The following is a 17205-nucleotide window of genomic DNA, read 5'->3' on the forward strand; positions in this document are numbered from 1 at the left end:
AATGCAGAGAGAATTCATCTGAATCTCTATAAGCTTAAAGGCTGGAGCTATGGATGCCTGGTTCGGGCAGACTTATTTCCCCTACAGTGTGTTGTAAATGTCATGGCTACTCACCATTCTAGAGGTTGGACACTTCTGCTGAAAGGGAATGTCTTCAGAGGGGAACTGTGGGGAATTCAGTTGGTAGGATAGATCAAGCTGCCTTGCACACACCTGCTTTTTTACTCAGAGCTTTCAGAGTATAACCTTGACATGTTACTACTGGACATTTATAGATGTAAATTGAACGTGATTTGCACTCTTGAGTAAATTGTTTTTGACCATCTTCGCACTTGTTGCTGAGGTGACAAAATGGCAGTAAAATATGTTTTTTTTTTACTTCAAAAAAGAATGAAACCATATTACAGAGTACATGAAATGAACTCACATATCTCTCCCTCTTTTCATGTTGAAAAATAAAACAGCCACCCGCCAACCTTACCTGAATCTTTTCAAAATGATCTCAACCTTGTGGCATTTTTGTGGTAATTGTTTTCTAAGTCACGAGAACCAAAACCTCTGTCATTTGATACAATAGCTTGCAGTTGAACAATAGCTTGCGGTTGACTAAGAAGAGCACTGTTGAAGAACTGTTCCAAGAGCAGGTGTGCTCTGTTGAGAAAACACCAGTTGACGAAGAAGAGCACTGTTGAAAAACTGTTCCAAGAGCAGGTGTGCTCTGTTGAGAAAACACCAATTGACTATGAAGAGCACTGTTGAAGAACTGTTCCAAGAGCAGGTGTGCTCTGTTGAGAAAACACCAGTTGACTAAGAAGAGCACTGTTGAAAAACTGTTCCAAGAGCAGGTGTGCTCTGTTGAGAAAACACCAGTTGACTAAGAAGAGCACTGTTGAAGAACTGTTCCAAGAGCAGGTGTGCTCTGTTGAGAAAACACCAGTTGACTAAGAAGAGCACTGTTGAAAAACTGTTCCAAGAGCAGGTGTGCTCTGTTGAGAAAACACCAGTTGACTAAGAAGAGCACTGTTGAAAAACTGTTCCAAGAGCAGGTGTGCTCTGTTGAGAAAACACCAGTTGACTAAGAAGAGCACTGTTGAAAAACTGTTCCAAGAGCAGGTGTGCTCTGTTGAGAAAACACCAGTTGACTAAGAAGAGCACTGTTGAAAAACTGTTCCAAGAGCAGGTGAGCTCTGTTGAGAAAACACCAGTTGACTAAGAAGAGCACTGTTGAAAAACTGTTCCAAGAGCAGGTGTGCTCTGTTGAGAAAACACCAATTGTACTGTTTGTTGTCATTGCTGCCAGTCTAAGAGTGTCCCCATTTGGCACAGACGTCAATTCAATGTGTATTCCACATTGGTTCAATGTCATTTATTTTCAATGACGTGGAAACAATGTTGACACAACCAGTGTGTTTCCACTGCGTCTCCGCAAGGGTCTTGGTGCTCACCCCTTTCAAATGAATCAATCATGTAAAAGTGTCATAAGTCAGGGCATTTTCAGGATGTTAGCTGAAGCTGTTTTCTTTGGAGAGCTGTTGTGGCTGACGTGATAAATGAAGGTAATGCAGAAGTATATTGTCATGGGGTGACTGACAAATGTAGACATGGTCACCAGCTGTGGGGTAACCCCTCGGTAAGACTAATGCTACCTTATATAATGTTACTTACCCTACATTATTCATCTCATATGCATATGTATATACTGTACTCTACATCATCGACTGCATCCTTATGTAATACATGTATCACTAGCCACTTTAACTATGCCACTTTGTTTACTTTGTCTACACACTCATCTCATATGTATATACTGTACTCGATACCATCTACTGTATGCTGCTCTGTACCATCACTCATTCATATATCCTTATGTACATATTCCTTATCCCCTTACACTGTGTATAACATTTACATTACATTTAAGAAGACAGTAGTTTTGGAATTGTTAGTTAGATTACTTGTTGGTTATCACTGCATTGTGGGAACTAGAAGCACAAGCATTTCGCTACACTCGCATTAACATCTGCTAACCATGTGTATGTGACAAATAAAATTGGATTTGATTTGATTTGATTTTGAACGTGATGGATGGTAAGACTAATGAACGTGATGGATGGTAAGACTAATGAACGTGATGGATGGTAAGACTAATGAACGTGATGGATGGTAAGACTAATGAACGTGATGGATGGTAAGACTAATGAACGTGATGGATGGTAAGACTAATGAACGTGATGGATGGTAAGACTAATGAACGTGATGGATGGAGAGGAACATGTACAACACATTGAGAATAAAAATGACTGCGTGTGAGCATTTGTTTATAGAAACGAGTCGCGGCTGGTAAGCTAATGGGAGGACCTGTGAGAAACAACGACAATTACATTTTTTTTAATCGTTTTTAATGTTTGAAAAATGTTTGAGGAGGACCGCCCCTATTTTTCCCAAGTGGAGCCTTCACTGATTGAAACACATCAAATGTGTGCTTCGTTTCCTATTTAGTTTAGTGAAAAATCTGATTAAGACAAAGTTAAACAAATTAAATCTATCTAAATACGTATATTTTTGCACATGGCAACCACACCTTGTCCACACGTAAAATATTAGCACTGAGGGAGAAGGTGTGGAAGACTAAGGAAACCCAAGCCTTTCTCTGTATATCAACACCCACCATTAAAAAGCCATATCAAATCCAGGAATACACAGTACATAGCTTCATCATGCGGTCATGCATATCTGAATGGAAATATCACTCAATCTCAAATTGTGCCAGACACAAATTACTCTTAATTATGAGTGCTCTCACTCAAAGAAGCATTGTGATGTCTTTAGAATTAGCCAAGGAAAATTACTCATACATGAAATGATCAAATATACAATACAACGGTGCCAAGCACTTTGCAGTGTTTGCGTCAACAACAGAGACATCAGATCCACTGGAGATGAGGTCCCTGCAGTATTAAGGAATCTGAGTTGAGCTGTGGACTTTGGTGTAAGAGAGACGTGATGTGCTGGTGTAAAGAGTCCCTATGGGGTTCTGCAGCTGTGCAAACCAACCACGCTACCATCTGTCTGACACAGACAATCCCATGATGTCATTGCAAGTGAGGTCACTGCTGTCACTGAGCAGAATGACCGGGAGTTGCGTGCTGTCAATCAGGAGTGGACACAGGTGCGGGGACATGCTCAGTGCTCCAGCCCAGCCGCCTCATTGCAGAATTTTTCCCGACCGGCCAAAAGCAACAGCTCACGCCTGGTTGGGTTTTACTCTCCCTCAGACGTCACCCACCCACGATTTCCCACAAAAAAAGACAATGTCCCCTTTCTGTGTCCCAGGTGAAAAATTATCTGCACACAGGATTTAGTGGAAATTTGATTACCCTGAAACAGTGAAGAAAAGAGAGTGTCTCATTAACAGCAAACATGTAGGGTCATGAGGTCAAAGGCTCTTGTTTGCCCAATCAACAAACCGACGTCATTATTATCATTCTATTATTTAGCCTCAGATTTTCCCAGTGGAACTTGATGTCAAAAAGACGCCATATTCTGTTTGTAAACATTTCAAGTTATGTTTTGGTTGTTAGGTTGTCAGACCAGATATAAAGACATTTTTCTGGTCGCTAAAAAGACGTTAACAAAACTTCCTTTCACAACTAGTATACAACAAGACCTGGATGTCACAAAGGCCGTCTTAGTGACGTCATTGCAACCAGTTTGGCTGGCTAGGGTTATATTTTCTAATTGTGGAGGGCAATATTCCACAGCAGCTTTGCATTCCAGTATTTATAACATAACCACAGTTGAGTCACCCCCATACAAAATCCGTTGCTTCTCCTACGTAGTGATCACATCTTGTGTCATTTCCAATACGTCAAGGGCTAAAGGAGACAATGAGTAATTCTTCCCAGGCATCAGTGACTTAGAACGAAATTGTCAGCTCAAGACCTTAGCACACTTCCCGCTGCATGCTCCCACAGAGTCAGTCAGGGGAAAGGTGACTAATTACTGAATAATCTCATCCTTCAGATGAAACTGTACATGCACCTGAAGAGCCCAACAGGGACAGACAATATTAACAGTCTAATCAGTGATCTGGTTGGAGGTTGGGTTGGAAGGCAGTCAGCAGAGACTGCCAAACAGGCTGGTGTCAGCATTTAAGGTACAGGGCCTTTGGAAAGTATTCAGATCCCTTGACCTTTTCCACGTTTTGTTACGTTACAGTCTTATTATAAAATGTATTAAATAAATACAAATCCTCAGCAATCTCAGCATCATTCTACACAATACCCCATAACGACAAAGTGAAAATAGGTTTTTAGAAATTGTTGTAAATTTCTAACAAATCGAAAATAAAAATGCCTTATTTACATAAGTATTCAGACCCTTTCCTATGAGACTCGGAATTGAGCTCAGATGCATCCTGTTTCCATTTATCATCCTTGAGATGTTTCTACAACTTGATTGGAGACTACCTGTTTCACGTCCTGACCACAGTTCCATTTTTATGTCTAGTTTGGTCAGGGCATGAGTTGGGATGGGCATTCTGTTTTGTTCTGTGTGTTATATTTCTAGGTGTTTGGCCTGGTATGGTTCCCAATCAGAGGCAGCTGCCAATCGTTGTCTCTGATTGAGAACCATACTTAGGCATCCTGTTTTCCCGCTATGGGTTGTGGGTAGTTGTTTTCAATTTCAGTGTTTGCACCATACGGGACTGTTTCGGTTTTCATTTATCCTCTTGTTCCTTTGTATTTAGTGTTCAGTTTATTAAAGGAAATATGAACACGTACCACGCTGCACCTTGGTCCTCACCTTCTTCCACTAAAGACAATCGTTACAACTTGTGGTAAGAGCGTCTGCTAAATGACTTAAATGTAAATGTAAATGTTAATTCAATTGATTGGACTTGATTTGGAAAGGCACACACCTGTTTATATACGGTCCAACAGTTCACAATGCATGTCAAAGCAACAACCAAGTCTTTCAGAAGGACAACCATCTCTGCAGCACTCCACCAATCAGGCCTTTATGGTAGAGTGGCCAGACAGAAACCATTCCTAAGTAAAAGGCACATGAAAGCCCACTTGGAGTTTACTAAAAGGTACCTAAAGACTCTCAGATCATGAGAAACAAGATTCTCTGGTAGGATAAAACCATGATTGAACTCCTTGGCCTAAATGCCAAGTGTCACATCTGGAGGAAACCTGGCACCATCCCTACGGTGAAGCATGGTGGTGGCAGCATCATGCTGTGGGGATGTTTTTCAGCGGCAGGGACTGGGAGACTAGTAGGATCGAGGGAAATATGAACAGAGCATAGTACAGAGAGATCCTTGATGAAAACCTGCTCCAGAGCGCTCAGGACCTCAGACTGGGGTGAAGGTTCACATTCCAACAGGACAAAGACCCTAAACACACAGCCAAGACAATGCAGGAGTGGCTTCAGGACAAGTCTCTGAATGTCCTTGAGTTTCCCAGCCAGAGCCCAGACTTGAACCTGATCGAACAGTTCTGGAGAGACCTGAAAATAGCTTTGCCGTGAAGCTCCCCATCCAACCTGACAGAGCTTGAGAGGACCTGCAGAGAAGAATGGGAGAAACTCCCCAAATACAGGTGTGCCAAGCTTGTAGCGTCATGCCCAATAAGACTCGAGGCTGTAATCGCTGCCAAAGGTGCTTCAACAAAGTACTGAGTAATGGGTCTGAATACTTATGTAAATGTGATATTTATAAAACCCTGTATTTTCTTTGTCATTATGGGGTATTGTGTGCATAATGATGAGCAAAGAATAACAATTTAATCATTTTTAGAATAAGGTTGTAACATAACAAAATGTGTAAAAAGTCATGGGGTCTGAATACTTTCCGAATGCACTGTATATGTTGTGTCAAGATAAACTGATTACTACTGCCAATATTCCATGTTATGTCATGTAGCTACATTTGTATGAGCTGGGAGATGACTTACACTTATTCTCCTATATAAGCGGCTATAAAGCCACAGAAAGTACTAAAGTAACAGTATTGAACCAGGGACCCTCTGCACACATCAACAACAGACACCCACGAGGCATTGTTACCCATCGCGCCACAAAAGCCACGGCCCTTGCAGAGCAAGGGGAACAACTACTTCAAGGTCTCCAAGCGAGTGACTTCACCGATTTGAAATGCTATTAGCGCGCACCACCGCTAACTAGCTAGCCATTTCACATCAGTTACACTAACAAACGTCAAATTCTGGGGATTATATTGATATTAAATACAGTGACAATCTATTGAAACAGAAGATGAATGTTAATCTGCTGAGAGAAATTGAATGTTAATCTGCTGAGAGAAATACTACAGCTCATATGCAGCTTGGGACACGCACATGCCTAGACTTGTCCACTGTGATATTCCCTCATACATTGAAATGATCCATGCTTCACATGTCCTGCTTTGTGTTTTTCCTCTGGAAAGTACCTCTCTTCTGATTGGAAATCAATATCATAATAACTGACCTTACCTTGAGTCCTTAACCTTTAAGTCCTCTAGGGACACTGACCAAATATACCAGCATTTTCCCACCATGCAGCTGATGGCCCACAGCAGGTGCAGCTGATTTTAAAAATCCTGCACTCTTAAGGAGTGTTATGAGAGGGGAAAACTCCAGACTTTTCCCACTGGGAACATTAGCTTTTCGTCCATTTGGCTTGGATCCAGGTGGAATAGAGAGCTCAGTTCAGCTGGGTTAGACCCCATCAGTTAACTAACCTTCTGGCTCAACCAAAGAGGAAACTATACTTTTCATCACAAGCTGAAGAGCTTTCAGTAAAACTGAATAAGACAAGCTTTGCATAAGGACATTTTCATACCATGACACTGACAAGTGTAATGTAAATGATAAAACATGTTGAGTACACTACATATTTCAATTTAAATAGAGCTATGGAGTGCTATTCTAATGTTAAATCTCATGTCATGTGTCATGTTTCTGTCATGAGAGAAGCATAACGGTCAGATTGAGAAGTATACAGTATATGGGGAGATGTTGAAAATGAAATAGCATTTTATTATTAAAAAAACGTATGCAGAATTGGTTGAATTCTGATGTACTCAACAAATCCTCAATGAAAGAAAGGTATACAGACTTAATATGTTGAGAATGTATTGTAATGTTTTTAAAAATGTATAACTGCCTTAATTATGCTGGACCCCAGGAAGAGTAGCTGCTAATGGGGATCCATAATAAATACAAATATGTTATATATATATATACAAAAATGTTGAAAGATGCCGTCAGAAAAGACTGTCCCAGAACCTGTGTAAGAGAGCATTGCTAACTATTGAAAACAAAAGTTACCTATGTAACCACGGTTATGTGAGCTATATGGATCACTCCAATATATTGGTATCACTCCGTGGCGGAGGGATTCATCCGAGGTGAGGATTTACAGATTTACTCCCGTGTACACCTGTGTCACGGCTGGGGTCCGCCCCTATACAGTATATAGATTCCATGGCCGTGACACACGTTGAGGCGCCTTTAGCACCGTAGAGGATTGGAGTGATCCATATAGCTCACATAACCGTGGTTACATACATAACCTTTGTTATGTTTCACTATATTGGATCACTCCAATATATTGGTATATACGTATCAGATTAGTCGGTGCTAGAGGGCCCCTGCCAGCCAGCGGCGAAGTCCCAGCGTGGGCCAGAGACGCAGGGGCCGTCAATGTAGAAGGGGATTATGGCACAGTCCCCAGAAGGGGAGGCGACGCCCAGGACCGCTGAACGAACTGCAGAGTGAGGTGCCACGTTTACCCGATAGTACCTAGCAAAGGTGCAAGAGGAAGCACAGCTGGACACAGCACAGATCTCAGCGAGGGGCACTTCTCTCAGTAGAGCCCAGGACGCAGACCCACCTCGTGTTGAATATGCCACCACAGATTCCAGCACTGGCATGCCAGCCAGGCAGTATGCTGTCGTAATCGTGTCCAAGATCCAGTGAGAGTGCCTCTGCTTTGATAGCCCAGCCCCCAGGACTCTCTCACCATAGCAGACATAGAGCTGGTCGGAGACAACACGAACAGGAGAAGGCTGAATCAGGGTTGTTTGGGCCAGTATGGGGCCACCAGAAGCAGAAGATGTTCTGCCATCCTGGTCCTGTTCAGCATAGCCTCGATCAGGGGGGAAGTGGGGAATGCGTAAAGCTCCAGCCCTAGCCAATCGTGAGCCAAAGCATTCAAGCCCAAAGGCCCTGGTGGTTCTGACATTGAGTACCACAGGGGCCAGTGTGCATTGTCCAGGGAGGCAACAGGTCCACCTGCACTGTTCCTGAACTTGTCCCACAAGTGCTGCTCCACCTGTGGATGTAGGCTCCAGTCCCCAGGTGGCAGGCCCTCCCTCAAGAGCAAATCCGCGACGCTAGACAGCCCTGAGCTCTGAGAAGGAGCTCCCGTGCTATAAGATTGAGGCGGTGGGATCTCAGTCCACCCTGATGGTTGATGTCCATTCTCACCAGGACATGCCTTCCTTTCAGATGTGGAAGGACAGCAGGGCCAGCAGTACAGCTCAGAGCTCTAGTGTATTGATGTGCCTGCCGCTCCAACGGGGTAGCAAACAACCGCTGGCTGAACTGCCCTTGGTCACTCCCCCCCAGCCAATCTGGGAGGCGTCTGTGCTGACCAGCCACGGCGGCACTTCCTCAGCATCTCCACCCCACCTGAGAGAAGAGCAACAACGCCAGCTAAACAATGCCACTGCTGAAGAGGCCGTTGATGGAGCAGGCCCAGGGGAATCAGCAACGAGGCCACCGTAAGCAAGCCCAACTGGCGATGGCAGGTCAGGGCGGGTACTACCCGCCCCTACCGAAAGTGGTTGAGGCAAGATGGATCGCCTGAACCCTTCTGGTGGGAAGGTGTGCTCTCATGAGGACAGAGTCCAGTTCCATGCCAATGAAGGCCACCCTCTGGGTGGGCATCAGATGACTCTTCTTGTCATTTACAGTAATGACCTGGGTCCTGGTTGGGGCACAAATCAGCCAATCGTCCAGGTAATTGAGGTTCAACAATCCTCGGGATGAGAGAGTTGCCAGGACAGCGTCCATGCACTTTGTGAAAGTGTGGGGTGCCAAGGAGAGGGCGAAGGGAAGAACCATGAATTCATAAACCATCCCTTCGAAAGTGAATCGGAGGGACTGCCAATAAGCTGGGTGAACAGGAACATGGAAGTACGCATCCCTCAGGTCCAGCGCCTCAACTCACTGGTCCCAGGACACGGCCTGCAACACGAGACTGGGGGACAGCATGTGAAAACTCAGTACCTATAAGTACACATTGAGGTTGCTTCTTTTTGGAAGCACAAAATAAGTGGAGTAGAACCTACCTAGTTGTTCTGATGTCTTGATCCTGCGGATGGCACCCTTATCCAGGAGTGAGGAGATCTTCGGCCGCAGTGTTTTCTTCAGGGGGTCGGCCACCGTGGTGATACGAAGGCCCCTGAAGGACGGGGGCCGGCACCGTAATTAGAGTCGGTACCCCTCGAGCATAGTGGACAACACTATGCTCCACACCCTCCTCCCACTTTGCCCTTTGAGACCTGGAGAAGCGCCGAGGCCGGGGAAGGGTGTGTCCTCTGGTGCCTCGAGCACCTGGGTCTCCCAGGCACGTCCCTATGTCAGTGATGGTTGACACCATCACACCTCTCACAAAGTTAGGTCATACGCTCAACCAAGCCAACAAGGCCACAAAGCAGGGATCCATCGCCCTGGGAGAGCTTATGTTGTGACCCCCTTGGAGGAATAGGAACCCGGGGAGGGATAAATTACCCAGTACCTCTGCAAGAACCAGGGTAGACCTGTGTGGGAAACAGCCTGTTGCTTCACTGCATGCTGTGCCCCTCCCCGCTATCATACCTTAGCACAAGGCAATGGGGCAGGAGAAGGACCTCACCGTCGTTCGGGTGCAGGTGTGTGGCGACATTCCATCTGCCTTGTACCCGGGGCCTGAGGAGGCGGAATGAACTGTCTCAGGTTCTCTCGATCCCTATGAACCTTATCGGTCTGCTCTAGAATGTCATCAACCCCAGCCAAATGTCAGTTCTGGGGTGATGGGGTGAGTGACAAATGTGCTCTGGAGAGCAGGTGGCAGACGGGATTGGGCCAGCCAGAGATGGTGCTGGGACCACTTGCACCAGGGCCACATCCCTTTGGAGCAGGGAAAGCAGGCGAGACACCTCCATCACTTCCCGGTGGAGCTGCTATGTGCCCTCCTGCAGCCAGGAAAACAGAGTATGCAGGTAAGCCTGCAGCAGCATGGCTGTGTTGGTAAGGTGTCCAAGAGAGCAGAGGGACCCATATGCGGCTTTCAAGTCCGCATTAAAGACTCTGGGGGGGTCCCTCCTTCAGTCGTGGGTTCCGCCCTGGCAGAGGCCCAGATCTCCTGCAAGGCCTCGAGGAACTCAGCAGAGATGGGGACAGATGGAGAGTCATCACTGTCCACCAGTTGATGTTCAGTGCAGTGGCTACCAAGTGAGTAGGCTCCTCATAGCTTCTCGAGCCGCTGGGGGACGATGAAGCCCCTCCTGGCGGCTTCTGATGACCTGTCAGCTTGGTAACCCTGCTCACGGTGGTGAACAATGCCAACATCATCCCCCAGGAACAGCCTATCACTGGCCATCAGGGAACAGCTGTTGTCGCCATCGAAGCTATCAACCTCCTGACGCAGGGCATGCGCCCTCCGTTCAAGGTGGTCCCAGCTTTGCCTGCGGTGGCTCCGGCCACAATTCCTGGGAGGGGTACTGGGCCCAATAGGAGGGACTAACAGCTCGCTGCCGCACCTCACCTGAGGGAAGGAGCTCGTCCCCAGCCTGAGCCTGGTCAACCCACTCGCACATGGCCTCCAATCATGCCAGGTGCAGGCGTTCTGAGAACACCACACAAAACATGCATCCAGTAGGGCGCTCCACCACCCTCTATGTGTGGCTCAAACCCAGACAGTGCATACACGGGGTATGCGGATCCCCAGGGGGATGCCACCATCACACCTGTCACAAAGGGAAGCCATAAACTCAGCCAAGCCAACACTGCCACAGAGCAAGGGTTCGACGCCCTGGGAGAGCTATGTCGTGACCCGCTTGGAGGAATAGGAACCCGGTGAGGGATAAATTACCCAGTACCTCTGCAAAATACGTGGAAGACCCCTGTGGGAAAAACAGGCAGTCAAAAAAAACAGCAACCAGGTAACGGATTTGATTTATTTGGTTTTGGTTTTACGCCAACTGCAATATTACCTACTGGTTTAATATCCAAGCAGAACAAACAGCACCATATAGAGTACCACCTGTTAACGAACCCCAAAGTTAATGTCTCAACGAAGTTTTCCACGATACTCACACTCTGCAGGGGAAAGAACAAGAAAAACACTGCAAGATAATTAACAGAGAGGCGCGGGGAGCAGCATGTTACGCAATTCACAACACACACATAGATCGAACCAGTCGACAAGTTGTGGAAGGTAAATGACGGTTTGTGGTAGCAAAAGCCACCAATAAATTAATGCACACGGAGTCGTAGTGTACCGCTAACGAAACACAAGCACGACAAACCACGAGCGGAGCAAACTGCCAGTGAGTATACTTCCAAGCAAGATATTACACTTACCAGTGACTTACCAAGCTCACTTCAGAAAGTTTATACCTCAAACCATACGGACCGCCGAGAAAATGAAAGAACATGTCGTGGTAGTGGGGTCTATATATAGAGGCGGATCCCAGCCCCTGTGTCACGGGAGTAAATCTGTAAATCCTCACCTCGGATGTATCCCTCCGCCGCAGAGTGTTACCAATATATTGGAGTGATCCAATATAGTGAAACATAACACTCTTAGAAACACAAAATGGCATGACAAATACGATGATTAAAGGAGCAATCTGCAATTGATACATCAATTGTTTCACTTTTAAATGAATGACATGCATCCATAGCTCTGTTAACTCATTTTAGAGCGGTAACATTTCTCCAGCCCCACCAAAACGTGGCGGTGTGACGCTTTATTATTTAAACAATACACTTAGGCTATAGATTGTAGATATGGCAATGTTCAACACAGACAAAAAGTCCATTATCGTAATTCCATTTGCCATAAATGGGTCAAATAATATTATACTGTCATTTTAATACTCATGCCAATTTGCTCACCTTAAAGGGCAATCAGTTGAAACCATAACTACCCTATTAAAAACACAGGATAATGAATTTTGATTGGCCAGGCTGACATCAGCCCAGTGCCCAAATCCCTAGCTCCATCTTCAATAATAATACCAATGGGAACGGCTGTCTAAATGCTGAGCTGGCACATGGGCATAGGCACCGCCTGTTGCTGCACGGTGTTCCAAAACCAATCACTCTCTAATAGAACAGCTGATTCCGAGACCATAGTATAGTTGTAAATAGGTATAGATAAGTAGCCTCTTCATTTCCTATTCCGTCCACCAATGATAACACAGCAATGTCATCCTGATATAGGAAAAGTCCATGATATGACTTTTGAATCAATATCCTCTGCTTAGATTGGAAAGCGATTGGGAGGAAGCATATGCTTCCTAAAGCTATGGCAGCTACAGTATGTGATGTTTATGGTGAAGTAGCTTGCGGGAGCCTTGTAGCATTAGGTCAACTGACTTGGTGGAGAAGTTAGAGCATCACCTCGTCAGATTGGTCAGCCAAATGATCCAGAGCGTCTTGGTCAGCCAAATGATCCAGAGCGTCTTGGGCAGCCAAATGATCCAGAGCGTCTTGGTCAGCCAAATGATCCAGAGTGTCTTGGGCAGCCAAATGATCCAGAGCGTCTTGGTCAGCCAAATGATCCAGAGCGTCTTGGGCAGCCAAATGATCCAGAGCGTCTTGGTCAGCCAAATGATCCAGAGCATCTTGGGCAGCCAAATGATCCAGAGCGTCTTGGGCAGCCAAATGATCCAGAGCGTCTTGGTCAGCCAAATGATCCTGAGCGTCTTGGGCAGCCAAATGATCCAGAGCGTCTTGGTCCTGTATAGTCACGATTCAACTGCCAAGGAAAAACACTGCAAATATGGCCTGGACAACACAACAGAGTTACATGTCATGAATATTGGAGTAAATCAGCACACAATGGAGTCCAAATACTTGACAGATGCAAGCAAAAATGCTGGACACATGCTGGAAATACAGGATTCAAGCTTTTTTATTTTTGAAGAGTGTTTATTAGCTCCCCAAGCTAATATCTAGGCCTTTGCTTCGAACCCAAATATTGAATTTTGCCATATTTTCTGATGAATATGGACGAATATTAATGGTTATTTTAAGGTCTTATTCTACGGGACTGACAAGAAAAACAGCATCTGTAACCTTACAAATAACTGTCTAACCAGTCTGTTACCCTGTCATTCATCAAGTGTAACAAGAATTGAACTCTTTCTCTAAACTTTTAGTCATTCCCTGCATTACTGACCCCATCATGAACAACAGCAGGATTAGCTGTGTCACCATTAATATATATGTTTCACCTGTCCTTGTGAATGTCTCCACCCCCCTCCAGGTGTCACCCATCTTCCCTATTACCCTCAGTGTATTTATAGATGTGTTATCTGTTTGTCTGTTGCCAATTCGTCTTGTCTTGCCAAGTCAACCAGCGTTTTTCAAAGCTCCTGTTTTTCCTAGTCTCTTTTTTCTAGTCCTCCCGGTTCTGACCATTTGGGCTCACCAACACTCCCGCTGTTTTCCAGGCCCTGGTCAACGATGTGCTCCGTGACATGCTGAATCGTTTTGTGTTTGTCTACCTCGATGACATCCTTGTCTTCTCCCGGGCTGCCCAAGAACACGTCCTTCAGCGCCTCCTGGAGAACCAGTTGTTTGTGAAGGTGAAGATGTGCGGGTTTCACCCCTCTACTATCTCCTTTCTGGGATACGTCATCGCTGAAGGAAATGTCCAGATGGATCTTGAAAATGAGAGTGGCGGTGGATTGGCCCCAACCCACATCCAGAGCGCAAGTGCAACATTTCCTGTAGTTTTCTCATTTCTACCGCCGCTTCATCCAGGGCTACAGATCAAATCAAATCAAAATCAAATGTATTTATATAGCCCTTCGTACATCAGCTGAAATCTCAAAGTGCTGTACAGAAACCCAGCCTAAAACCCCAAACAGCAAGCAATGCAGGTGTAGAAGCACGGTGGCTAGGAAAAACTCCCTAGAAAGGCCAAAACCTAGGAAGAAACCTAGAGAGGAACCAGGCTATGTGGGGTGGCCAGTCCTCCTCTTGCTGTGCCAGGTGGAGATTACAACAGAACATGGCCAAGATGTTGAAATGTTCATAAATGACCAGCATGGTCGAATAATAATAAGGCAGAACAGTTGAAACTGGAGCAACAGCATGGCCAGGTGGACTGGGGACAGCAAGGAGTCATCATGTCAGGTAGTCCTGGGGCATGGTCCTAGGGCTCAGGACAGTTGAAACTGGAGCAGCAGCATGGCCAGGTGGACTGGGGACAGCAAGGAGTCATCATGTCAGGTAGTCCTGGGGCATGGTTCTAGGGCTCAGGTCCTCCGAGAGAAAGAAAGAAAGAAGGAGAGAATTAGAGAACGCACACTTAGATTCACACAGGACACCGAATAGGACAGGAGAAGTACTCCAGATATAACAAACTGACCCTAGCCCCCCGACACAAACTACTGCAGCATAAATACTGGAGGGAAGCACCCAGGCGGCTCCCCTCTCTGCACTCACTTCTCCCAAGGTACCGTTCACATGGTCCCCAGCTGTTTACAGGGCTTTGTGGATCTGAAGCATTGGTTCACTACTGCCCCAATCCTCGTCCATCCGGACCCGTCCCGTCAGTTTGTGGTTGAGGTCAATGCTTCTGAATTTGGAGTGGGGGCCATCCTGTCCCAGCAATCTTCCCATGACCAAAAGCTCCATTCCTGTCCCTTCCTGTCCCATCGTCTCAACTCCTCTGAGAGAAACTACGACGTAGATATCCGGGAACTTCTGGCGGTCAAGATGGTGCTGGAGGAGTGGAGGAACTGGCTGTAAGGAGCAGAACATACATTTTTGGTTTGGACAAACCATAAGAATTTGGAATAGCTCCACACTGCCAAGCACCTTAACTCTAGGCAGGCCCGTTGGGCTCTGTTATTCACCAGGTTCAACTTCACCATCTCCTACTGCCCAGGGTCTAAGAATGTGAAGCCAGACGCTCTCTCTCGCCTATACATTTCCAATGCTACACCCTCTGACTCTGAGACCATCCTCCCTACCTCATGCCTTGCGGCTTCAGTTGTTTGGGGTGTTGAGACCCTGGTCTGAAAGGCACAATGGTTCCAACCGGATGCTGGAGGAGGCCCGGCTAACCGGATGTTTGTCCCTGATTTGGCCCAGGTCCAGGTCCTGGATTGGGCTCATTCCTCCAGGCTTACATGTCATCCTGGCTCCCGTCGAACCCTGGCCTTCCTCCGACAACGCCTCTGGTGGCCCACTATGGTTCCTGACGGCTCTGCCTTCGTCACTGCATGCACGGTATGTGCCCAGAATATAACTCTGCGGCAAGCTCCGTGAGGCATTCTTCAGCCACTGCCCATTCCTCATTGCCCGTGGTCCCATATATCCCTGGATTTTGTCACTGGGCTTCCTCCGTCTGATGGCAACAGCGTCATCCTGGCAGTAGTGGCTCGGCTGTCTCTTCTCAAGACCAACTCCAGGTATCGTCGACAAGTGGACCGCCGCCGGACTCCGGCTCCCCACTATCGTCCCCTCCAGATGGAGTTCCGCAAACTTTCCCCCCGATTTCATTGGTCCCTTCCCCATCTCTAGAGTCCTTAGTCCCACTGCTGTTCGTATTCTGTTACCCCGTACCCTCCTCATACACCCTTCTTTTCATGTGTCCAGGATTAAGCCCTTGTCTCACAGCCCTTTGTCTTCTGTTTCCAGGCCCTCCCCATGTCATCGATGGCCATCCGGTGTACACGGTGAAACGCCTCCTGAGTGTTCGACCACTGGGCAGGTGTTTCCAGTACCTAGTTGCCTGGGAGGGTTATGGCCAAGAGGAGAGGTGCTGCGTCCCTGCTAAGGACATCCTGGACCTGGCTCTCATCGCCGACTTCCATCGCGGTAAACCAGGTATGCGCACAGGTAGGACACTAGTTGACGCCCCTAGAGGGGGCATACTGTCACACCCTGATCTGTTTCACCTGTCCTTGTGATTGTCTCCACCCCCCTCCACGTATCACCCATCTTCCCTATTACCCTCAGTGTATTTATACCTGTGTTCTCTGTTTGTCTGTTGCCAGTTCATCTTGCCAAGTCAACCAGCGTTTTTCAAAGCTCTTGTTTTTCCTAGTCTCTCTTTTCTAGTCCTCCCGGTTCTGACCTTTTGCCTGCCCCTGACCTCAAACCTGCCTACCGCCCTGTACCATTTGGACTCTGACCTGGTTATGAACTTTTGTCTGTCCTCAACCTGCCTCTTGCCTCCCCTCGTTGTTCAATAAATATCAGAGACTCGAACCATCTGCAGCTGGGTATCGCCTCGTGTCGTTATAAGCTGTTTACACAGTGAATGGATCAGCTGCACTGTTTACGAGACTAGAGCTGTCACCATAACAATCTCTCAAGCACACATACTTCATCTACTGTACAATAAACTGTACATGATTAACTGTGCAATAAACTGTACATCAACAGCTTTTCAGCTCTCCTCCAACTCAAACAAGCACCTCAAATCAAACCATAGATGATGTTGATACATTTTGTTATTGTTTTCTTTTTTGCTCCTTTTCACTCACGCGTCTCAAAATGTGCCGAAGTGTTCACATGACTGCCATTGTTGATGTGTCTAATGCGTCTGTGAATGGATCAGTTCACTTTCCCACCGAAAACTGTCTCTCTGTGCCTGATTGCCTCACTGGCCAACAATGTGATATGCAGAGCTGTGATGGAGCTGCATCTGTTTAAGCCACTCAGGATTAGTAGGAGGGAGAGAGGGAGAGATCAAATTGTATTTATCACATGCGCCAGATACAACAGGTGTAGACTTTATCGTGAAACGCTTGCTGAAGAGACCTTCCCAACAATGCAGAGTAAGAAAAAAGATTGTAAAAAAAATGAATCGCTTACACACTAAAAGTGGTACTTGAGGCACACTCAGTGAAAACATTAACTCATGTACCTGATCTTCAGACCAAAACTGCAAGCACATTATCTG

General features: G+C 46.3%; 1 long non-coding RNA gene across 1 annotated transcript; it reads right to left on the minus strand.

The window, feature by feature from the left end:
• Positions 1 to 14500: 14500 nt before the first annotated feature.
• On the minus strand, positions 14501 to 16906 carry LOC123993799. The gene is made up of 3 exons (XR_006831524.1): positions 16787 to 16906; positions 14736 to 15035; positions 14501 to 14552 (listed from the first exon to the last, which is right to left on the minus strand). It is a non-coding gene; the product is annotated as an uncharacterized LOC123993799 (long non-coding RNA).
• Between the last annotated feature and the right edge of the window lie 299 nt (positions 16907 to 17205).

This window comes from Oncorhynchus gorbuscha, linkage group LG13 (genome assembly GCF_021184085.1).
Source record: "Oncorhynchus gorbuscha isolate QuinsamMale2020 ecotype Even-year linkage group LG13, OgorEven_v1.0, whole genome shotgun sequence".
NCBI lineage: Eukaryota > Metazoa > Chordata > Actinopteri > Salmoniformes > Salmonidae > Oncorhynchus > Oncorhynchus gorbuscha.